The 13,493-nt window shown below is 47.3% G+C and overlaps 1 protein-coding gene across 2 annotated transcripts in view; it reads left to right on the top strand.

The window, feature by feature from the left end:
- Positions 1-13,493, top strand: part of SH3PXD2A (SH3 and PX domains 2A) — a 372,422-nt gene that overhangs the window by 22,646 nt on the left and 336,283 nt on the right. The gene's annotated exons all lie outside the window — the stretch shown is intronic.

Genomic DNA, 13,493 nt, shown 5'->3' with positions numbered 1-13,493 from the left:
GAAATCAACCTAATTTATTCCCTTCCCAATGTAAAAACAAAATAAAACACATTTAAAGCTTTTTCTCCCACCCCATAGTGATTGAGCTGGGGAGTCCAGAGACCTGGGTTCTGTTCCCAGCTGCCCTCGCCTCACTGTGTGACCTTAGGCAAGTCACTTAACCTTTTGGGACCTTAGTTTATTCTCTGTGTAAAAAGGGAACTAATGAGACATACCCTTAAATTGCTTTGAAATCTAGAGAAGAAAAATGTGCTAAGGGCTGTTATTACATTTACTAACTCCATTTCATCCCTCAGTTGAACTGCAACTCCTCATTAGATTGAATGTGGTTCTGTATTTCAAACAGCTGGTATTTTATTATTTGTTGTTACAGTAACTTCTTGTTTAATGTTGTAGTCATCTGTCTTGAAAAATTTCAACTTTAAGTGAAGCGATGTTAAGCAAATCCAATTTTCCCATAAGAATTCATGTAAATGGGGGGAGGGGTTAGGTTCCAAGGAAATTTTTTTCACCAGACAAAAGACATTATATACATATACAGTATAAGTTTTAAACAAACAATGTAATACTGTACTCATAGAATCATAGACTATCAGGGTTGGAAGGGACCTCAGGAGGTCATCTAGTCCAACCCCCTGCTCAAAGCAGGACCAACCCCCAACTAGATGATCCTAGCTAGGGCTTTGTCAAGCCTGACCTTAAAAACCTCTAAGGAAGGAGATTCCACCACCTCCCTAGGTAACCCATTCCAGTACTTCACCACCCTCCTAGTGAAAAAGCTTTTCCTAATATCCAACCTAGACCTCCCCCACTGCAACTTGAGACTGTTACTCCTTGTTCTGTCATCTGGTACCACTGAGAACAGTCTAGATCCATCCCCTTTGGAGCCCCCTTTCAGATAGTTGAAAGCAGCTATCAAATCCCCCCTCATTCTCTCTACTCAGCAATGATGATTGTGAAGCTGGGTTGAGGTGGTGGAGTCAGAGGGTGAAAGAGGATGGATCGTCCAGCTGCTCCTCTTGCTCTTCTTTCCAAAGTGCTGGGGGGTGCTCAACCCCCAGCTCTGCCCAAGCCTGCCCCCGCTCCACCCCACCCTGCCTCTTCGCGCCCCTGCTCCACCCCCTCCCCCCAAGCGTGCCGCGTCCTCACTCCTGCCCTCTCCCAGAGCCTCCCGAACACTGCAAAACAGCTGATCGCTGCAGGCGGGAGGCGTGGGGAGGGAGGGGGGAGTTGCTGATCCTCGGGGCTGCCGGAAGGCGGGAGGCGCTGGGATGTGTGTGGAGGGGAGCTGATGGGGGGGCTGCCAGCCCACCTTGGTTCCCAGCCCCCACAGCCAAACAACGTTATAAGCAAACATTGTGCAACTTTAAATGAGTATGTCCTCTAATAGATCAACGACATAACAATGAAACAACTTTAACCAGGCCAGCATTAAGTGAGGAATTACTATACTCCCGCGGGGTAGGAGAAAAGGCGGACAACCTATACATACTATTCCTATTAACCCAAATTCCAGCAGCACCAAGAGTGCCTTTATTTATTTTCTGCTTCATTTAAAAAGATGTTAATATTCCGAAGAATACTCTAACCTCCCCCCATCTTCTCTATCTGTGTATCTTATCTTGTAGTTGCTAAAAATGTAGTTTTCTTTTTAATGAGAGTTTTTAATAAGTTTCAGAATCCATCCTAATGTTTAGATTGCTAGAGCCAGCTCAGAGTGATGGTGATAAAAGTGACACAGCTATCCTGGCAAATGTTTCCTGTTTGGGGAGTGTTACCAGAGTGAAATGCTGGGAGAGTAACTAAAACAAAGTTGTTTTTATAGAGCTTTGTGGGGTGCCCAAGGTTTGTTTCTGCTGTTCTTTTAGAGGGCATGACCACCGCGTGTGCTGGGTCTAAACCCCCAGAATTCCCTCCGCCGTTCAGCTGAAGCATCACCGAGGGAGAGTAAAGACCCTCCCCAGTCAGTAAGTCAGTTTTGTGCTCTAGAGAGCAGCACATTGATGCTGTGCTGGGATGCCTAGCTGGCTGGTCCAGGCCACAGGATTCAGATCTAGAGCTAGGTTTTTGTTTTCCCCCCTCAAACTTGGGGGGTTGTTTGGATCTGCTGTTTGGGAAGGACCCATTCCTATGTAATAAGTAAGGGCTGGATACTCTGGAAAGGCACTCTTTCACTCAGTGCCTTGTGAAAGAGGGGGCATACAGCTGGACTAACTTCAGGGGAGCCATGGGAAGAAACTGTGACTTGGGAATTGCTTGACTTCTCCCTGCAGTGCAGCTACCTCTGGGGTGGAATGCAGCCACTAATTTTCACTAGCAATATGACAGTCACGATTCCTTCCCTTCATGCTCATCCTCTGCAGGAGAGGAATACTTTGCACCACCTCTTTACAATATGGGGAATACTTCCTCTGTGATGGGTTTGGTCACAGAGACCCCCTTGGGACTGTCACCTGATGTGCTGAAACTATCTCTGAGCCCGTTTTCTTTGCCAGCTTGGGACTCCAGAACCCTGTCTTGTTGAGCCAGACACGCTAGCCTGCTGCAACACAGACCCAGGGTCTGAACCACGCCCCCAAAGCTGCAGACTTAACTGAAAACAGCTCAGTAAGTACTCCGGTCTCCAGTACCCAGTCGCCCAGCTCCCAGTGGGATCCAAACTCCAAATAAATCTGTTGTACTCTGTATAAAGCTTATACAGAGTAACCTCATAAATTGTTCACCCTCTATAGCACTGATAGAGAGATATGCACAGCTGTTTGCTACCCAGGTATTAATCACTTACTCCGGGTTAATTAATAAACAAAAGTGATTTTATTAAGTATAAAAAGTAGCATTTAAGTGGGTCCAAGTAATAACAGTCAGAACACAGTAAGTTACCAAGCAAAATAAAACAAAACACACAAGTCTAAGACTAATACATTAAGAAACTAAATACACGTAAATCTCACCCTTATAGATGTTCCAATAAGCTTCTTTCACAGACTAGACTTCTTCCTAGTCTGGGCCCAATCCTTTCCTCTGGTACAGTCCTTGTTAGTTCCAGCTCAGGTGGTAACTAGGGGATTTCTCATGACTGGCAGCCCCCTTTGTTCTGTTCCACCCCCTTTTATAGCTTTGGCACAAGGTGGGAATCTTTTGACTCTCTGGGTCCCCATCCCTCCTTCTAAATGGAAAAGCACCAGGTTTAAGATGGATTCCAGTACCAGGTGACATGGTCACATGTCCTGTGAGACCCCAAGCCTCCATTCTTCCTGTCCTGACTCTCACGAATGCAGGAAGGCTTGCAAGTAAACAGAGCCATTTACAACCAGTTGTTCTAGTCAATGGGAGCCATCAAGATTCTAAACCACCATTAATGTCCCACACGTTGCATATTACAATAGGACCTCAGAGTTATACTTCATATTTCTAGTTTTAGATACAAGAATGATACATACATACAAATAGGATGAACACACTCAGTAGATTATAAACTTTGTAATGATACCTTACAAGAGACCTTTTGCATGAAGCATATTCCAGTTACATTATACTCACACTCATTAGTATATTTCCATAAAACATATGGAGTGCGTCACAACTTCCTTCTGTGCTCTGCCAGCACTGCTGGCTGGTGCGTTGGGGGCTGGAGCTATTCCCTAGCCCTCTCTACCTACTTCCAGCCTACCTGCTCATAAGTGAAAAAGCAGGTGGAGTAGCAGATTCTGTTTTCCCCACTGTGCTTGGAGTGGCAATCCAAGTAGGCCATACTGGGGCATGGTGGGGGTGACTGCATTAAACTGGGTTGCTGCCTGGTCTTATACCATATCGTCTTTATATGGCATCTTTCCTCCAGAAGGAGAAGCCCGTTTGCACAATGGAATATGGAGGGATCACTCACCGTCCTCCCCACCTCAGGGCAGTGCGGTCACCCCTGCGGTGGAACTCGGCCAGTGTTCTTAGTTATAACAACAGCAGTTTTTAGGAGGGCAGGTGAACACTTTCCCCAGAAGTGGTATCTCTCTGAGGTCGATCCACAGTGGGGCAAATAGATGGAGGGAAGAAGGAATGCAATGAAAGAGGGAAGAGGAGAAAGGAAAAATAGGATTAAAAAAATAAAACTAAATTAAATCCAAAAGGAAAGAAAGAAGACTGAGGCCTGGTCTACGCCTAAAATGTACATAGTGTACTTAGATTTCCAGAAAGCCTTTGACAAGGTCCCTCACCAAAGGCTCTTACATAAATTAAGTGGTCATGGGATAAGAGGGAAGATCCTTTCATGGATTGAGAACTGGTTAAAAGACAGGGAACAAAGGGTAGGAATAAATGGGAAATTTTCAGAATGGAGAGGGGTAACTAGTGGTGTTCCCCAAGGGTCAGTCCTAGGACCAATCCTAGTCAACTTATTCATAAATGATCTGGAGAAAGGGGTAAAAAGTGAGGTGGCAAAGTTTGCAGATGATACTAAACTGCTCAAGATAGTTAAGACCAAAGCAGACTGCGAAGAACTTCAAAAAGATCTTACAAAACTAAGTGATTGGGCAACAAAATGGCAAGTGAAATTTAATGTGGATAAATGTAAAGTAATGCACATTGGAAAAAACAACCCCAACTATACATACAATATGAACAATATGATGGGGGCTAATTTAGCTACAACTAATCAGGAAAAAGATCTTGGAATCATCGTGGATAGTTCTCTGAAGACGTCCACGCAGTGTGCAGCAGCAGTCAGAAGAGCAAACAGGATGTTGGGAATCATTAAAAAAGGGATAGAGAATAAGACGGAGAATATTTTATTGTCCTTGTATAAATCCATGGTACGCCCACATCTTGAATACTGCGTACAGCTGTGGTCTCCTCATCTCAAAAAAGATATACTGGCATTAGAAAAGGTTCAGAGAAGGGCAACTAAAATGATTAGGGGTTTGGAACGGGTCCCATATGAGGAGAGATTAAAGAGGCTTGGACTTTTCAGCTTGGAAAAGAGGAGACTAAGGGGGGATATGCTACAGATATATAAAATCATGAGTGATGTGGAGAAAGTGAATAAGGAAACGTTATTTACTTGTTCCCATAATATAAGAACTAGGGGCCACCAAATGAAATTAATGGGCAGCAGGTTTAAAACAAATAAAAGGAAGTTCTTCTTCACACAGCGTACAGTCAATCTGTGGAACTCCTTGCCTGAGGAGGTTGTGAAGGCTAGGACTATAACAGGGTTTAAAAGAGAACTGGATAAATTCATGGAGGTTAATTCCATTAATGGCTATTAGCCAGGATGGGTAAGGAATGGTGTCCCTAGCCTCTGTTTGTCAGAGGGTGGAGATGGATGGCAGGAGAGAGATCACTTGATCATTACCTGTTAGGTTCACTCCCTCTGGGACAGCTGGCATTGGCCGCTGTCGGTAGACAGGATACTGGGCTGGATGGACCTTTGGTCTGACCCAGTATGGCCATTCTTATGTTCTTATGTTCTAAAATTAGATCGGCCTAGGTGCATTGCTCAGGGCTGTGAAAAATTTCACACCCTGAGCATTTGCCATAGTGAGGTCGACCTACCCCCACTGTAGACGCAGCTAGGTTGATGGAAGAATTCTTCTGTCGATCTAATTACTGCCTTTCGGAGAGGTGGATTAACGGCATTGATGGAAAAAACCCCTTCCGTCGATGTAGGAAGCATCTACATTACAGTGCTACAGCAGCGTAGCTGCAGTGTTGCAACTGTGGAGCTGTAGCACTTGTTGTGTAGACACTGCCTGAGAGTCTAGCCCTCTGTGGGTATATCCATTGCCTAATGGTTGTTGGGCACATAAATATCATGGTTGTACGGTCTCCTATATAAAATACGATCAACTCAGGATTGAATAAGGACTGGGAATGGCTGAGCCATTATAAACATTGAATCTATCTCCCCTTGTAAGTATTCTCACACTTCTTATCAAACTGTCTGCTAAGTTTTGTAACACAGACTAGACAAAATGTAATTTCTTTCCATTTGGAAAGAGGAAAGTGCAAACTGTAAAATCAAGACCCAGTTTGGGGATTGATTGTAAGTAGGGAGAGGATTTCAGGTTAGGGTGACCAGACGTCCCGATTTTATCGGGACTGTCCCAATATTTGCTTGTTTGTCCCGCGTCCCGACCGATGCGCAGTCGGGACACTGGACAAACAAGCAATTTTGCCCTCCCGGAAGGGCTCTCGCCCCCCACCCCCCTAACTCCGCCTCCTCCTTCCCCCATTGGCTCCCTCCCCAAATCCCCGCCCTGGCCCCGCCTCTTCCCCATGCATGTGGCATTCCTCCTCCCTCCCAGGCTTGCTGCTGTAATGGCGGCGCAAGCCTGGGACGGAGGGGGTGGTGGCCGGCTTCCAGTTCCTGGAGCTGGTGAGTAGGGGCACTGGGCGGGCAGGGGGGCTGGCAAGGGGGCTGCTCCCCCAGGAGGTAGACGGCGGGGCTCCGGACCCCGGCAGCAGCGGGGGAGAGCGGCTTGGGGCCGCACCAGTGGCCATGTAAAGTTTATCGGCTTGGGGGGACCCCGGCCAGCTCCTCGCCCCTGTAGGGGGGTAGCGTCCCCGCCCCGCACCAGCATGTCGCGCCAGCCTCCGGAGGCCAGGTAAGGAGCCGAGTCCCCCTCGTCCTGGCTCCTCAGCTGAGCCCCCCGTCGCCCTCCTGGGGGAGCAGCCCCCTTGCCCGCCCGGTGCCCCTACTCACCAGCTCCAGGAACTGGAAGCCGGCCACCACCCCCGTCCTCCAGGCTTGCGCCGCATTCCAGCTGCAAGCCTGGGAGGGAGGGAGGAGGAATGCCGCTCAGCTGAGGAGCCAGGACGAGGGGGGAGGGGGGGACTTGGCTCCTTACCTGGCCTGCGGCGCCCGGCAAAACATGCTGGCGCGGGGTGGGGACGCTACCCCCCTACAGGGCAGGGCGAGGAGTCGGCCGGGGTCCCCCCCCAGCCGATAAACTTTACGTGCCCACTCGCGCGGCCCTGAGCCGCTCTCCGCCACCGCTGCCAGGGTCTGGAGCCCTGCGCCTCTCGCTCCAGTGGCTCCTTCCCCGCAGGGCGGCGGGACGTGCCGCATGTGTCCGGGGCCCTGGGGGGGCAGCGGCACCGGCGTGGCCGGGGCCTGCTAATTCCCCCGGCACCTGCAAAACAGCTTTTTTTTTTTGCTTCCCCCTCGCCCCCCCCCCCCCCCCCCCCCCCCCCCCGCGTCCTGATATTTCCTGTCAGTGATCTGGTCACCCTATTTCAGGTAGAGTTTCTGCAGTAGCTCCAAATTTCCTGGCCATATCAATAACATTCTGGCAACAGCTTTTCCACATATTAATGTCCTTTAACCTCCCCCCCCCAAAGATTCAGATGAGGTCCTGTGTCTGATCACATTGTCAGGATATAGAATCAGACCTTGTCTACGCTGTAGGTTACTTCAATGTAATTTATAATGTACACTTCTGAGCGACATAGGTTATACTGACCTAAGCGCAAGTGTAGACAGCGCTATGTTGGCGGGAGAGCTTCTCCTGCCGACGTAGCTACTGCCTCTCGTGGAGACAGGAGTGATTAAGCCAACAAGAGAGCTCTCTGTTGGCTTAGAGCGTCTCCCTCACAAGCGCTACAGCAGCACAGCTATAGTGTAAATGTAGCCCAAGTCTTTCTTAAATGGGAGGTGTTTATTAAAGAAAACATCTACTTTAACAGACAACAGCCTTCCACACAGCTTAAGTTCCAGCTTTGTCTCTTTTGTTTGCCAGGGACTGCACCCGGTCAGGAATTCTATACAACACATAGAGTCTTCTAGGATATGTCTACATTGCAATAAAAGACCTGGCTGGCCCGGGTCTGGTGACTCGGGTTTGTGGGGCTCGGGCTGTGGGGCTATGAAATTGTAGTGTAGACATTTGGGCTCTGTCTCAGAGCCCCAGGTCTAGCCTGAGCCCAAACATCGACACTACAATTTTATATCCCGGCAGCCCAAGTCCCAGAGCCAGAGTCAGCTGATCCATGCTCTGAGACTTGTTGCCACATGCTTTTTATTACATTATAAACATACTCCTAGAGTCTGAATAATTTATTACAAGTGACCATATCATTATACTTTCTATAGATAGTTGAGACACTCATAAAACATCATTGTGATATTAATAGTTTTCAAAAACTTAACCCACCTCTGGATTTTCCACTGTCTCTTCTCCATGTCTCTCTTTTAAAATCTAAAAACAGAGACGTTCTTTGGTTTTGTGTATTGTACAGCACTGGATCCATTGTCACGCTAAACAAAGATTTAATATGTGTTTGAGCTAGAACATTTTTCATATGAAATTAAAATGGAAAAAGATTAATGTACCTCTTCATGCCTTTAGGAAAAGAAAGGTCTGTGTGTTTGTCTTTGTATCTATTTAATTAGAAACGGGTTGCTAACAGTTCAAAGAGTGCTATCCACACACTCAAATACACACTGATTACAATATTTATCTTTGAGATATACACTATGTGTTACCTTAAGGCCTCCTTTAAAATCAACATTAACTTGAAAACACAACATAAAAAGCTCAGTCAATGCAGCCTATCAGGATAACTAAATATTATGGACAGAGAAAAATATTTCCCTTTCATTATGAAAATAAGTGCTCTCTGCAGTGTTAAGCTTCAAGTGTGGTGTTCAAAAGATGTGATCAAGGCATCAAAGGGCAGAAAGCTATTAAGATAGTGTTAACTGAACTGACTGTGTTTCCATTGGTAATTAAAAGAGAAATTCCATGCTTTTGCCTGCTGAAATTGCAACATCTCTCTGTGACGAGTTGGATCACAGAACCCCCCTTGGGAGCTGCCACCTGATGTGCCAAGACTACTTCTGCCCCTGGCTTTCCCTGCCAGCTCGGGACCCCAGCACCCTGTCTTGCTGAGCCAGACACGCCCGTCTGCTCCAACAAAGACCCAAGGTCTGAATTACTTGCCCCAAAGCTGCAGACTTAACTGAAAGCAGCTAAAGAAGTGTTCTTGTCTTTAACACTCAGATGCCCAACTCCCAATGGGGTCTAAACCCAAATAAATCCGTTTTACACTGTATAAAGCTTATACAGGGTAAACTCATAAATTGTTCGCCCTCTATAACACTGATAGAGAGAGATGCACAGCTGTTTGCCCACCCAGGTATTAACACATACTCTGAGTTAATTAATAAGTAAAAAGTGATTTTATTAAATACAGAAAGTAGGATTTAAGTGGTTCCAAATAGTAACAGCCAGAACAAAGTAAGTCACCAAGCAAAATAAAATAAAACACGCAAATCTATGTCTAATCATACTGAATACAGATAATCTCACCCTTAGAGATGCTTCAGTAAGTTTTTTTCCTCAGACTGGACACCTTCCAGGCCTGGGCACAATTCTTTCCCCTGGTACAGCTCTTGTTCCAGCTCAGGTGGTAGCTAGGGGATTCTTCATGATGGCTCTCCACTTTGTTCTGTTCCACCCATTTATATATCTTTTGCATAAGGCGGGAATCCTTTGTCCCTCTCTGGGTTCCCACCCCCTCCTTCTCAATGGAAAGACACTGGGTTAAAGATGGATTCCAGTACAGGTGACATGATCACATGTCATTGTAAGACTTCAAGCCTTCATTCCTCCCAGCCTGACTTGCAGGAAGGCTTGCCTGCAAACAGAGCCATCCACAGTCAAATGTCCTGGTTGATGGGAGCCATCAAGATTCCAAACAACCATTAATGGCCCACACTTTGCATAATTACAATAGGCCCTCAGAGTTATATTTCATATTTCTAGTTTCAGATACAAGAGTGATACATTTATACAAATAGGATGACCACACTCAGTAGATTATAAGCTTTGTAATGATACCTTACAAGAGACCTTTTGCACGAAGCATATTCCAGTTACATTATATTTACTCATTAGCATATTTTTATAAAATCATATAGAGTGCAGCGTCACACTCTCTTTTCATCTAGGAGTTATCCTAAAGTGGGAAACTTTTACCATTGTTTAAATGTACTGTTTAATTTCTTACTAATAAATAAATGGAGATATCCTATCTCCTAGAACTGGAAGGGACCTTGAAAGGTCATCGAGTCCAGCCCCCTGCATTCACTAGCAGGACCAAGTACTGATTTTGCCCCAGATTCCTAAGTGGTCTCCTCAAGGATTGAGCTCACAACCCTGGGTTTAGCAGGCCAATGCTCAAACCACTGAGCTATCCCTAATGATAATACATAGTGATAATAGCTAAGGCTGCGAGTTTGTCATTGAGGTCACAGAAATCACAGATTCCGGGACTTCTGCAGCGGCCGGTGTGGCCGCCTGAGCAGTTCGGGCAGCCCCTGGGCCAGCCGCACCAGCTGATGCTGGGGTAGTCTCGTGCCTCCACCCCCCCAGCAGCAGCAGGAATTTGGGTGTGGGAGAGGGCTCGGCGCTGGGGGTTGGGGTGCGGGTGAGGGTTCTGGGTGAAGTTTTCCTCGGTGGGGCTCCCAGGAGGTGGCGACATAGCCCTCCCTCAGCTCCCAACTCCGTGCGCTGCCTCTGGCTGTAGGCACCGCCCCTGCAGCTCCCATTGGCTGCGGTTTCCAGCCAATGGGAGCTGCCGAGTCGGCGCTTGGGGCAGGGGCAGCACGTGGAGCTAGGAGCTGAGGGAAGGACATGTCGCTGCTTCGGGGGAGCTGCAAGGAGCTGGGTAGGGAGCCTGCCAGCTCCGCCAATGCCCTCCCCCCAGCAGCAGCAGCGGGAGTCCTGAGCTACGCACTGCCAACTCTCCCCCCGCACCAGCAGGGGTCCCGGGCTGGCCCCCTGAGCACTTGCGGCACCCTTCTCCCTCCCCCCCAGATTTAGTCAGGGCCAGGGTATATAGTACAAGTCATGGACAGGTAACGGGCCATTAATTTTTGTTTACTGCCCTTGACCTGTCCATGACTTTTACTAAAAATACCTGTGACTAAAACGTAGCCTTAATAATAGGGCCCTTCTTGTCTCCAGAGCACTGTCAGAACACCAGCTAATTAATCCTCACACCTCCTTCCCCTCTCTGCCAGCTGGGTAAATTGTAGGATCCCCCATTCTAGATGCTGAAGTCTGAAATAAGGAAAGACAGAGACTGTCCCTCTGACCTGGCCCCTGTCAGAATGGGGCCGGGGCAGAATGCTCCCAGTGCAGGCAAAATGAAAGGCCACTTAGCCCGTGCTGCTCCCTCACAAGCCCTGGGGCAGAAGGTAGGGCCATGGTGCAGAGCACTATGGGGGATTCTGGGCTGTGGCTGATTGCTGCTCTGTTCCCAAACCCCAAAGGGACACAGGTGTCTGAAAGCCAAGTTGTCCCCCACCTGTTCCAGCCCTGGCTGGGATGATTTAGTTGGGGTTGGTCCTGCTTTGAGCAGGGGGTTGGACTAGATGACCTCCTGAGGTCCCTTCCAACCCTGATATTCTATGATTCCCTTGGGTTGCATCTTCTGTGCTGCACCTCCCACCAGCGCAGCACAGAATTTCAGTCCGAGAGCCTAATGCTAAGCAGCCACATCGTCAAATGTGGGCACTAATTCTGTGCATCCCCAGTTTTGGGGGCTGGACTTGAGAAACTTCAGGCCTGATTTTTGAGAAGTTCTGAGCACCTGCTGCTCCCAGTGTCTTCAGCTGAAGTTCATAGAAATATAGAATATCGGGGTTGGAAGGGACCTCAGGAGATCATCTAGTCTAACTCCCTGCTCAAAGCAGGACCAATTCCCAACTAAATCATCCCAGCCAAGGCTTTGTCAAGCCTGACCTTAAAAACCTCTAAGGAAGGAGATTCCACCACCTCCCTAGGTAACCCATTCCAGTGCTTCACCACCCTCCTAGTAAAAAAGTTTTTCCTAATATCCAACCTAAACCTCCCCCACTGCAACTTGAGACCATTACTCCTTGTTCTGTCATCTGGTACCACTGAGAACAGTCTAGATCCATCCTCTTTGGAACCCCCTTTCAGGTAGTTGAAAGCAGCTATCAAATCCCCCCTCATTCTTCTCTTCTGCAGACTAAACAATCCCAGTTCCCTCAGCCTCTCCTCTTAAGTCATGTGTTCCAGCCCCCTAATCATTTTTGTTGCCCTCTGCTGGACTCTTTCCAATTTTTCCACATCCTTCTTGTAGTGTGGGGCCCAAAACTGGACACAGTACTCCAGATGAGGCCTCACCAATGTCGAATAGAGAGGAATGATCACGTCCCTTGATCTGCTGGCAATGCCCCTACTTATACAGCCCAAAATGCCATTAGCCTTCTTGGCAACAAGGGCACACTGTTGACTCATATCCAGCTGTGAGTGCTCAACTTTTGTGGAAAGCCAGGTTCATGGTGTCTCGGGTTGGGTACCCAACATCAGTAGCTAATTTGGAAAATCTTGGCTGTGTTCAGAGAGTTAGACAAGGTGGATGAGGTAATATCTTTTATCAGACTCACTTCTGTTGGTGGAAGGTAGGAGCTTTCGAACTACACAGACTTTTTCAGGTCTGCAGAAGGAAATTGGAGAGTCTGAGCTAAATACTGAAATTGGGGGCAGATTGATAAGCAGAAGAGGTAACAGGTGTTATAGGAAGGCACTGGAAACGAAATGGGCAATTGAGGGTTAGATTGTTATACATAAGGGGTCTGAAGAGGGTAGTTAAGGGTAACAGGCAGGGATGTGTGTTACAAATTGTTATAATGAGCCATAAAACCAGTGTTCCTGTTGAGTCCATGATTTTTAGTATCTAGCAAAGTTATGCATTTAAGCTCCCAGGCTTATCTTTGGAAGGTGTTGTACAGATTTCCTTTGAGGATGAGGACTGAGAGGTCAGCTGTAGGGTGATGGCTTTGTGAAAAGTGTTCACTCACAGGTGATGGGGTGTTTTTGTCGTTTATCATTTTTCTGTGAGAGATCATTCGAAAGTGTAGGGATTGTCTGGTTTCACCCACATAGTTGTTATTGGGGCATTTGATGGATTGGATGAGGTACACCACATGTTGTGATAGGCATGTGTAGGACCATGAATTTGGAAAGTTGTGTTGTGAGGGGTATTGATCATTGTAGCCGTGGAGATATGTCTGCAGGTTTTGCATCTGTTCTGGCAGGATCTGGTGCTGCTTTGAGTTGAGTATGTCCCCGTCTATGGGGAGCTTGTATCTGATGGTGAGTTTGGAGCGATTGAGGGGAATTGTTTGAAGGCCAGAAGCCTGGAAACAGGTAGCCCCAGACAGGACAGATGTTCCTCTACTTGAAATCTGGGCTCTCTTTGGAGGCTGACAGTATAAAGTGATGTAACTGACGCTAATGAGCCTCAAATGCCTCCGCAATTAACAGGCTTGTAGCTTGCCCAAGCTCCTCCTTGTTGACTGTATAAAGCAGTAGGGAGAATGATTTAAGGAAAAGCTTGCATATGGAAGCTTGACTTATTAGAAGTTTCAATAAACTAATTATAGCAGCCAGATGCACGTCCTCCCTTGGAAAAGTTAGAGTTGTTTATAACTGTGCCCGCAACAGGAACAATTACGGAGGGGAAAG

The sequence above is a fragment of the Emys orbicularis genome, chromosome 7 (assembly GCF_028017835.1).
Source record: "Emys orbicularis isolate rEmyOrb1 chromosome 7, rEmyOrb1.hap1, whole genome shotgun sequence".
NCBI classification, from domain to species: Eukaryota; Metazoa; Chordata; order Testudines; family Emydidae; genus Emys; species Emys orbicularis.
Note: the sequence above shows the minus strand (reverse complement) of the source record. Positions and strands in the feature narration are given on the sequence as shown.